The following is a 12,314-nucleotide window of genomic DNA, read 5'->3' on the forward strand; positions in this document are numbered from 1 at the left end:
AACATCATAACCATGCCCTGATGACGCCATAACGACCTCACAAATTTCCGCGATTGCTGGCCTCACGATAAGCCGGATGCTTATTTTTTCTATTACTTCGTGGTGACGCCGACACCGACGATCCCCTTTCCCCTTTTATGACGAATCTAAGCCTTTCGCCTTAAAAAGGCGCAATTACCACGTCATCGCGCAAGCTTCTCTTTCACTCCTCCTGTTCGGCATTCCTGCGACTAAAATAATGAAGCCGTGCTCCTCGGAAGCGTGGGTGCAGGCGTGCGTTCACTTAGTCTTTTTGGCGTTCGCCTGATCTAAAGAGGACGGTAATATAGCCTCGCCCGACGGCTTACAACTTGGACAGTAGCACTGATGGTTGGGCGAGCTCGTAAGGGTTCACGGTTATGAAGCAGCGCAACGAAAAAACACGCAACATTGACAACGAGGAAGACGCGAAGACAAGCGAGAAATACAAGAGCCTTCCTCGCCTGTCTTCGTGTCTTCCTCGTCGTCACTGTTGTGTGTTTTTTTCGTTGCGCCGTTTGATAATCATTAGGCCTACACCTTGGAGTTGTCATACGCGAATGCTTTATGAACGCTGCAAGTTCTTCGCAACATTTGGTGCCGAAGAGCGAAGGCCAATGCAAATATACGCCAATATATTGTGAGAGTAAAAGGTACAGTGAGCTTTGCGGTAAGAGATAGAAAGAACTTCGAAGTCACAATAAATATAAGGGGTCAATTAGCATTTGAAAACTATTATTGTTAGGAGCATAACCGCCTGCGAATACAGTGGTGCTCAGGAAATCGGAGCTCTTGTTGAGGCCGGTAGTTAGCAAGGCGGTTCAGAAAATATTCACGCCATATCCACGAAGTGAATGATGCTGGAAGAGCTGGCTCGGAGATAATCGGGTAAACGTGAATACTCCGTACAAATCCTCTACTGTCATATAAAGACGTCACACGTTGTTATAGTAGCGATTGTGGTCAGGTTGTTGTCGAACCACAAGCGGTCGCAGACCTCGAAAATGTGTCCGAACGTGTGGTCGAGGAAATCGCACTTGAAGCGCGGGTCGGCGCCACCAACTTTAGGTAGCGACCGCTTTCGAAGCTTGGTCGTTGCATCCCGTTCCCGTAGACCTCTTCGAGCTTCTCTTGCCGCCGTATCCGCGCTGCCTCGGCTTCGCGGGCTTGTATCTCGGGATCCGCACAAGGCTGACATCTCTCTGCGGCCTCGCAAGATCTCACCGCAGGGTTTTGTCGGCGATCCCGCACTGGTGCTGTCTTGCGAGCCCTCCGCTACGCCGCCTTGTCTTCTTCGTTCATGTTACTTGTATCGAAGCGCTTTGCCGGAGTGGAGCGAGCGCCGCATGCACAGTTGGCTATGCTATATGAGGTTTCGCCTACGTTTATGTCATCATCAAGGCGCTCGAAGAACAAGAGGATAAAGACTTCCCTTTCGCGCGAGCGTGCGCATGCTACAGTTGGCTATCCTATATGTGGTTTTGCCTGCGTTAATATCATCATCGAGGCGCTCGAAGAACAAGAGGAAGAAGACCTTGTTCGCCCGAGGTGTGCCTGTAGCAGTCGCCTCTGAAACTAAGGTTCCGCGTACGGCGCGGGACTTTGCCCCAGCTTAAGAAACCTGGCGAGCCAGCTCCTAAAAGTCCACGGAGAATCTCCACTGCAACTCGTCTAAATTATCAGCAAGCGTTCGGTGCTATCACTTGCTCTTTTGGCCTCGTACGCTGCTGTTTTCCGAGAATTGCGGGAGTATCTTGCAACTCGTCTAAATTATCAGCAAGCGTTCGGTGCTATCACTTGCTCTTTTGGCCTCGTACGCTGCTGTTTTCCGAGAATTGCGGGAGTATCTTTTGCGATAATTGCAAGAGACACAATCAAAAATATCTTGAAACGCAAAAGCGCTGTCGCGAAAGTGGCACGCTAGTTAATATGTACGAAACGAAGAACAGCCCAATAGCACGCTCTTGGTTCTCGACGACGTCCTGCGTCGCAGAAGTGTGCTTCCCACACTTGGACTGTTTGCGGCTTTTTCTGCACGTTGTAGTTTTTTTCCTTATTTTATTTAGTTTATTTATATACACAAAACATATTGTCAGCAGGTCACTACAGATCATATATAATGTTTTTTGGAGTTTTATGGAGCATAATTCATATGATGAAAACATTTGTCAAATATAAACAGTACATAATGATCATGCGCAGGCAACATACACAAGAATATACTGATACATAAGAAATGCGCCAATATTAAGTGCGGGTAACACATATGTACTTCATACGATCGGAACATTTACTAAGTATACACAATAATTTATCAGTACACACGACAAATACGCCAGATTTAACTGGGTGGTAGGCATGTTGTCCTGCAGGGCTGGGCAGAGATACTCGGAAAAGTATTCCAGAATACAGATATCGAAATACGTGGACCAGAAGCCTAAAATACAGATACTGAGATACATTTGCCTTTAGCGTAACGGGATATTTCGGAGATACTTTTGCAATATGACGAAAAAAGTATTCCGGAATACAGATACAGCAATACAGATACAAGAATACTTCTTTTTTTATTTCAAGGATGCTCGCACTCCGCAAATGATATTTATAAGTGCAGCATAATGGTGTAAATAATGTTGCAGTGCATTTAAACTTTCAGTTCATTTATTTATTGCAGTACCCTCAGCGCCATTAGCACATCACAGAGGGGGGGGGGGCGGCTTACCAAGTACATAATTAGTAATAATGACATAATTACACATATCAATCGCAATAAAAAAGTACACTATTTCCAGGGCTGGGCAGTATCGCGATAGAAGAGTATCGCGATAGTATTTCAGAGATACTTTTGAGTATCTGTATTTCTGTATCGAGATACATTTGAAAAATGTATTTGTATCTCAGTAGTGAAATACATTTACGATGTATCGCCTGTATCGCGATACCATGCAGGACACAGGTATCTCGTTACATTGTTTTTTTGTGTCGTAAATGAGTTGAGGCGTGTTTCCAATGGGGGAATGACATGCTTTTTTTTCTTTTTTGTGCCAAGACAAGCAAAGGCGCACCGCTGGTCGCCGACAGATAGGCCAGCGATGGTTTCCCCTCAAGCACAGAATGGTCCATGTGGTAAAGCGCGCGACGCCGCAGACGGCAGAATCGCGGGGGCAGTATTGTCGGCCTCTGCCGACGAAAGTCGTTGTGTCGCAAGGTCAGTGCAGCGCGCCTAATTTTTTTAGGGTGGCAATCCATTACTTCGCGACCCCCCGCGCGGATACCGCCTTGGAACAGTAATAAATAAATACTGTAACAAATAAATACTGCAATAAATAAATAACTGAACTGAACGTTTCGATACGCTGTAACTTTAATTACAACATTATGCTGCACTAATAAGAGTCTTCGCGTAGTATGAGCATCCTTGAAATAAAAAAAAGTATTCCAGTATCTGTATCGCTGTAACTGTATTCGGGAATACTTTTTTCGTCTTATTGCAAAAGTATCTCCGAAATATCCCGTTACTTTAAAGGGAGATGTATCTCAGTATCTGTATTTTAGGCTTCCAGTCCGTGTATTTCGATATCTGTATTCCGGAATACTTTTCTGAGTATCTCTGCCCAGCCCTGACTATTTCACAGCAACAGTAACAAGCATTTGGCACCGAAATCGACATGCTTGGTGATAACTAAATGAGCTATGCTAGAAATAGCATAGTTTAAGCAAATCACTCGAATCACTAATGAACACCAGTGAAAAAGCATGCATTTACTTTGCGCATAAGATCTGCTTTGCTGAGTAGGTTGCTGTGTGAGCTTCTCAAGCACGCTTTCTTCTAGACAGCGTCGATTCGGCCTCAGCACAAGACTCGCGCAAGAAAAAAGTTTATCTAGCGCTGCAGACGGGCACAAATTCGTGTTAGAGTGAATAAATACCGCCTTCATAGCCGGATAGCCCTGGAGCACGGCGACATCTCTTCTCGGGTCATCTAGATACCGAAACACTTCCTCCCTCACGTGGGTTGTTCTGACCGCTCAGAAGCCCAAGTCGGTCCCATCTTCAGAATCCTCAGTCGTCTGGCCCGGTCGGCGCCGGGTCAGACGGCTGAGGATTCCGCTGCCCATATAGGCCGGTCTTAATTACATACGCGCAATGGAGCCCAATATGTCGAAACTTCACAATCCAAAAATTGGCTTCTTAAAATCACGTTCTTTGGGGGTCAGAGGGTGTAAGCCCTCCCAAGTCGATCCTGCAAGCTCTCTAAACAGACGTGGAAACAGCGGCATCTGCTCAGAGCGTCCCATCAGAAACTACGGCAAGCACTAGTCGCCTAGGCCGAAATGGTCACTCTTCAATAAAGGCGTCACCACCACCGACGCTGCCAGCACCCATTTCAGCAAGCCGCAACAGGCGAAGTCGCCTCCGTCGGTGGGGGAGCCTGGTACCACAAAAGACCGTTTCACGCTTGTGATCAATTAGGAACGCACCTTGACACGCTGGAGAGGTGACTGGAAGCGCGACAAAGATAGTCATCTTCTAGTCACTTCCACCGCGACTATGGGAACTGCTTTTAGAAGTGCCGCCGCTTTGAGAACTGAACGCACGCGAAGCATTGCAAAGCCTCTGTTCCAAGGCGGTATCCGCGCGGGGGGTCACTAAGTAATGGCTTTCCGCCCGAAGAAAAGCTAGGCGAGCTGCACTGGCCTTGAGAGACATCGACTTTCGTCGGCAGAGGCCGACAACACTGCCTCCGCGATTCTGCCGTCTGCGGCGTCGCGCGCTTTACCACATGGGCCCTTCTGTGCTTCAGGGGAAACCATCGCCGCCCTTTCTGTCGGAGACCAGCAGCGCGCCTTCGCTTGTTTTGGCACAAAATCAAATAAAAAAAAACGTCATACCCTCTTGGAAACACGCGTAGACTCATTTCTGAAAAAAGAAAGTGTAACGAGATACACGTGTCCTACATTGTATTGCGATACAAGCGATACATCGTAAAAGTATTTCACTACTGAGGTACTGATACATTTTTCAAATGTATCTCGATACAGAAATACAGATACACAAAAGTATCTCTCAAGTACTATCGCGATACTCTTGTATCGCGATACTGCCCAGCCCTGTCCTAAAGTAAAGTTAGAAATTTATTCAGCTCATTACTACTGTATATGCTTTCGGGTAATCTATGTCGTTCTGCAATCGCTGGCTTGAAGAAAGGATGTTAGCAATGTAGACAAAAATAGATAGCTGGCTAGGAATATATATTTTAAAAATCATAACTGCTCAATGGAGAAAAATATGAAGGAAACTCACGATGAAGTACTGCGTCATTGAAAGTTCGGAGTAGTTTTCATAAAATAAAAAAAGAACAGAGAGGGTGAATCGCATATGAAAAGTGAAAACAAAGATGGCCGTGAATATTCGCTATGGTGAGGAAAAAAGAAATCACAAGGAATATTGGGTGCTATAACAGAAAGGACACCACTTTACAATCTGAAGCCAGAGCTGAATGAAGGCAGATAAAAACACACTGCAGTAAATATTCACAAAAAGGAGGAGGCATGCTTCTATCGTAAGAAAAATCTGAATGCGAGGTGTACTGCACTGCCTTGCGGTCCTTAAAGGGGAAAGAGCCGACCTCAAACGCGTTAACCGCGCTTTCATTTTCAGTTTGGCTTTGCGGCACGATTCGGTGACTTTCCTAGAAAAAAAAATGTTTAGTTGTATCACAGAAGGAAGCACTTCATAACGCCGTGCCAGTAGCGTTTCCTTGAATAAAGTGAATGTTCACGAAATGTACCAAGACAAAATGGCGCGATGGTGCAAGCTGGCACACAACGTGTCTTTGACAATACTCGAGAAGCTCGTCGAACGCTTTTTTTCTGAGACGAAGTTCACGAATTAACAGAAAAATATGGCTTTCGTATTGTTTACGCTCAAACTATCAACACCTCGAGCAGTGTGTAGGAATGGAACGAAAAACAAAAACAGATAAAAAAACGACATTTTTGACCGGAACAAAAACGTCACCGAAACATTGCGTATTATTTCGTTCGGATTGAAACCGAAAATTTTTCAATTTTTTTTCGTTTCACAAGAAAACTTGGCAATGCGGAACAACTGAGGTAATGCAACGTGAGCACTTATGCATCTCACTGGGTACAGTATTGGCGCGTAGCTCAGGCAGGTATTAAAAAACAAAGATATGTTGAAACTGTGCGAAAATCGAAAACAGTGGGAACGAGAGATTTTTATAATAACGCAAGTGGACTTTTGCGCGCTTTTCACGCAGGCCAGCATGGAGTGGACATTGTCGGCGCTTAAGTTTGTTACCGCGAAAGCTGTTTGAGATCACAACAGCCGATTTTTGGGCCATAGTTGTCCGCCGCCGCCGGTGTGCGTAAACGCTGTCGCGTGAGATAACAAAAAAAACATGGTTGATCCCTACGTTATATGAATCGGAATAACACGAAAGTAAAACGTGCCCTTATAGAAGTAACTGAATGTTTACTGTACGTAGATATAACATAGTTTACACAATGTATATTGATGTCTGGCAGCTATAGCACTGTTTTTCTCCTGTGCGTGATTAAACAATAAAAATTTTGTTCAAAACTCCGTTGATTGATGAAATAAACCAACTAAAGACGCCAGATGTTTTCTAAAAGCAAAACGAAAAGACGCCAGATGTTTCTAAAGCAAAACGAAAAGACGCCAGATGTTTCTTAAGCAAAACGAAAAGACGCCAGCTGCTTAACGAAAGACGCCAGATGTTTCTCCTCGCCTAGGGAGAGGAGAAACACTCAACAGGGGTAGTTGAGCGTTTATTGTGCATTGTTTCGCCGCAAGGGCGAAGGAATGAATGCTATAACAACAAATTGTAATGTCATGCGAATACCGGCATGCAACTCGAAACATGCAGCGCGCTCTAAAGCAGAAAGGATGCACGAAAACAACATATACAAGACGAGCGCGCACTAACCGTCAGAATTGTTACTTCTTTGCGTGTGAGCATCGCACTCTTTCCGGAAACGCGGCCACTGTAGTGAGCGAAGTGACCTTCGTTCTCTCTGAATCGCCGACGGAAACTTGCGGTGAAAGGACAAGACGTTACAAGCCGCACCCATCATGATCTAAGCGCGTGCTCACGAGAGACACCCCCTGTAGAAGCGCGCTCGCATCGCGACGCGGAGGGGGTTGACCTTTAAAGCGCGCCCTGCACACTCTTCGCGCCATCTGGCTAGCGATAACAAGAACGCGTTGAAGGCACCGAGCGCTGAATACCGCGAACGGTAAATGGTGTATATAAATAGGATGCCGTTAGTAAGCTTCAGAACGTGCGCTTTGTGGCCGTGTGGTTTCACGCCGTGCGTTGCGGAGCGAAGGGTCGTAGGTTCGACTCCCGGCAACGCAACTTTTTCTTCTAGTTTTTTTTCTTTGCCATCTGTTAGTATATATTTAACAACGTCATATCCGTGACGGAAATACGTCAGTGGAGCCGTGGTGAACACCGGCATAAAACACTTTCGTGACAAAAATGAAATCAGAAACACATTTCTAGGATCGGATGGGACTTTAACCCGCGCCCTCTGCGTGGCAGTCGAGTATTTCACCACAATGCCACGCTGGCACTTGTAACTCCTTCGAAAAAATACCCTATACAGGTGTCATGTCGGGCAAGGAATCGTGTTAACATATGCCATATAGCATGGTAGAAGAGTAAAATAACAACCTGGCGTCACACAATGCGAATAGCGAAATGAGTCGGTCGTCGAAATCTTCCAACCCGTTACAAATGGCTCAACTGTAATTCTTGATCGTGATCAGCCAAAGCACAAAGTGCACATAATGCCTTACCGATGTGTAGCGGGTGCCACGATTCTCCGAAGAATGACGAAAAAATGGCATAGTGTGTGCTTCGCTACATCAGAAAACTTACGATAATTTATAGCGCAGCGGGTACTTTCCATGTGTACTTGTACTAGGTACGCCAAGAGAGTCTACAACGGGATCTAGACAGGCCGCTCTCCCAAATTTCGCTGTGGCTGTGCTGCGTGTTCCGCCAAGGCCTGACGATATTTTTGAATCAGAACAGCGATCTCGCATATCGGAGAGTACACTCAATGTCGTGCTGCTTCTGAGATCGGGATCCCTCCCTTGACAAAAAGCATTGAGCCCACTTATAAAACGTAAATGACTTTTGAGAAAATAAATACGATGACATTAAAGGATGTACTGGTTTGTGCTAGTTAGTAGGAATTCATGGCACAGTTACTTCCGCTCCTCTGTAGAACGTGGCAAGAACATGTCACTCGTTTTAAAGAGGATGGCAAGTAACTAATGACAAATGCAATGATTTTTTATGATTACTTTACTATCAAATTTTTGCATAAAAAAGAACCGTTACGAACCATTACGGAACATTCTTTTTTTGTTCCGGAAAAGAAACGGAACATAACTTTTCGCGGTGGAACGAAACTAAAACCGAAACGAAAAACATTTCGTACCGAAACCCTGACCTGGAGACGCCTAATACCTTGAATTATGTTGTAACAGACGCGGAGTAATGTATTGAGGAGCGTGTGGCATCGACACTGCGTCTACATAAACATCACCGGATTTAGAATGAGCGAAGGGAATGTTGCAGTTTTACAACGACGCTTTACATGAGTGATATTCCCGGATTTCTTCAACTGCAACGCCATTACAATGGACAGAAAACCGCCAACGAATTCAAGCAAAAGGTGGCATTGAACGCATGGGAAGCACAGGCGATGGCAATTCTATATCGTATGGACGGGAAACACACTTGAAACTGTCAATCCGAGAATGGAAAAACCGATACAAACAAGAAAACCAAATGATAAATAAGGTTATCAAATTAAACATAGGTTAGTTTTGGAATACGCCGGTAAAAGTTTCGAAAAACTTTTGACGCGACGAAGCGTGGCATATGTTTCAGCTCCACTTACGTGAGACCTGTGGACGGGCGAAGCATGCAGTTCTCGCTCCTTCCGAACTTACAGTTCAGCGTCCATCGCGGAACAAGCGTTTCCGGAGCCAACGCGTGCAATACGCTCTCTCGCGCGATTTGGCGCGCGCTCATTTGGCGCCGGTGAAGTGCCAGTGGGAAGAGCAATCGCGCCCTTGCTGAGGTGGTGGCGCCTTCTCTTGCGTTGAACCGGTTTTATTCATTTAAATGAGAGGCTGACCTGCTGTAAGTTGTCTTCGTGTTAGACACCACAATGTGCTACGAAATATTGTTTACAGCAGAACACTTGGCACTTTAAACCAATTTTGATGGGGAATTTAACAAATTTCTGTTAAATAATGCGATTACATTCTGATTATTTCTCTATAATAAATTAGTGTCAGTCAGGTTAGTTTATTCTGAACAGGTTTTGACGTAATATACACTTCTTTTTCACCATAGTCTGACAACATGACTTACCGTGTCAACGACATGAGACGCCAGCAAGCCGAGACTCTGAGGTGCTTCGCTCCTAAAATGGTTGACAATTCAGCCTACAATGCGCTATACTAGGGCAGAGCGCAAGCCAACCAAACAATGGAGTCTCATTGGAAGCGTAACGGGTTGTGCTTCGCACAAAAGTGAGCCGTTCATTAATAACAGTTGCTGGGGGTTGAAGAGGAATCGAAACCACGGCGTGATCATGAGGGTCGTAATCGTAGTATACTCCGGATTAGATTTGAGCAAGTAGGCTTCTGTAACGTGCATGCAATATCTAAGCACACATGTGTTCATTGCACTTCGTGGCACCACAAGTGCGGCCGCCGTGACCGCAAATAACTAAAATTGTTCAAAGTATTAGGAGCTGCACTACGTTAAGGTGACCTGGAATAGGGGGAGTGTCCAAAGCGCCACGCGAATACATGGGAGCGGCGCGGGCCTTTTGTTGTGAACTCCAGCGCCGCGGCGGTGCCGTGAAGGACCCGTGGACTTTCTCCGCGGCAGAAGCTGCGCCAATGCGGCGAGCGTCTGCTACGCGCCTGATATTTTAGCCGCTACTAGACAAAATTGCGATAATTTGGCAAATGTTTCATAGTGTGTCACTGAAACATAATACTGCAGCGACTCATCGCACAGAGAACACGTTTGTGCGTTGTGAAACAGAGGTTTTGTATATTTCCTTTCAGCTGGTTTGTCACCGCAATGGTCTACACATACGCATCTGTTTGAGGAACGCATTCTGCGCCCTCTTCATCTTGACAGAAGGCGCTTAATTTACTTTCGTGTGGAATACCGAACGTAGACTTGCTGCAGGAAATAATGAAGTGGAGATAACGAGGAGAACGTAGAATATATGCGCGTAGTAAACGTCTAGCTCATGCTAACACGTTTGCACCCTTCGTATCCTTTCTTTTATTTTGTGCGTTCGCTTTGTTTTACAAGGCTGCCTCGTGTGCTCTGCTATTTCAAGCCTTTTCATGCGAAGCCGAATGTGTCCGTAGGCGTGGCCGCGGTAGCAAAAGTAAAAAAATTCCTCGCGTAACTCGCGTCTCGTTCACTTGGTATACACGAAAATTGGCATGCAGGGGCACGCATGTATGCCTAATATGAGCTATAGGTCACGGCATCACTGACTTGACATGCTTGCCATTTACGTAACGACTAACTATAATAATACGGCGTGTGGCGCGCAAACCCGCTTTCGTCGGCCAGAAATAATTCTGACGATGTGTGGTCTGACGATTTTCTCTCCGTCAGGTGACAAAAAACGTGGTGGTCACCAATATCGATGTCAACGTGTAAGACTTACCAATAAATTTTGAAGGACTGATCGCATAGGTAAAATGTATGCAAAAAAGTACACAAAAAAACACGCTCCCTTATGCAATTCGCCTGAGACAACTCGAAAACTAAAGCCATCTTCTTCTTTTTCGTCAGTCGATGCATTGATAATTCCATGCCCCTCTCCGAAAGCTTTCTGCACATACCGTGGTTTCGGACTGCCCACAGGATCGAAGGCATTGCAAGATTTCTGCACCTCACTTGCCTTTACATTGCCTCCGTAATCGGCCGCAGATCACGGAGGCAATGCAAAGCGACCGTATGATGTGATGGCGTCATTATGTGACGTCACTCAACGTGACGTCTCAAGACGTCTTAGTGGCGTTACAAATTTTACCGAGCTGTGACGTCATCACGTGATGAGTTTGTGCATCACCTATGTTGGCGACGCGGGACGCCGACGGTCAATTTTCGTGTTTGATGAGGGATCTAAGGCTTCTGCGTTTAAAAAAAACAAGACAAACGAAAGTAAATGAAACGATAACAGTGCAGCATCGTGTATGCCTCACTTCATGTTATGAGCGATCGCCCGAAAACAAACGTGATTCTCAGGTCAGAGCAGCTCATTACACGCTTCTGTGGGACAAAAGAGGCTTGCTTTGCCCGCCTGGTCATCTTTTTATACTTGATAAAGAGAGGACTAGACACGCTGTTTATGTACCCCAGAGCTTCAACACGAAAGCGTGGTGGACGCTAAATTGAACTCATCAGGAAAAAGTGGGAAATTGCGGTCGGGTGCTCTGTTGACGCGACCTCAATTGCCTTGAAACAATCGTATTTTAGCTAACCACTTTTACTAATCCTTTTGTAGTCTCTGAACCGCGCGAACTCTAACATCCGAGAACCGTGAAAACATCTATTCTATATATATATATATATATATATATATATATATATATATATATATATATATATATATATATATACGCCTTTTATACAAAAACTTGTGGAATAAGGTTAGTTTACCTGGCATTGCTTTTCGTTCATGTGTTTGCGCACGGTGAGCCTTGTTGTACACTACCTCAAAAGGAAAAATTAGCCAAGAGCGTTGCGGTCGTATGGCCGTCTCTGCTCATTGTTTTGCTTCCCTTACGTCTTCCCAGTGTGCTTTGTCCATAATAAAGTGCTAGGGGAGGCTAACAAATTGTCGAATAAAGTAGTGTGCATATGGCTAGCAAACCACTGGCGACCATGAGTAAAAAGCTCGTAGTGTGAAGCGGTCACTGCGCGTAAGTATTTCAGCTGACTGCGCGCGCACTTTACTTTTTTTATTACTCTTATTCTTGCACGCGTGATGCTATTTTCGATTACCTGTGAGAATAAGATTTTCGTTCTTTCCTTGTGCGTGTTCGTTTTGCGCGTTTTTAAGCACGCACCAACGTTCTCGAACTCCATCACCGGATCTAAGCCACGCTGATGCCGTTTCACACGTGATTGTTTTGCGTTCTGTTGTTGCCCCAGCACTAACACAACGCTTAAAGATGGATAAGCT

Source organism: Rhipicephalus sanguineus, chromosome 10 (genome assembly GCF_013339695.2).
Source record: "Rhipicephalus sanguineus isolate Rsan-2018 chromosome 10, BIME_Rsan_1.4, whole genome shotgun sequence".
Lineage (NCBI taxonomy): Eukaryota > Metazoa > Arthropoda > Arachnida > Ixodida > Ixodidae > Rhipicephalus > Rhipicephalus sanguineus.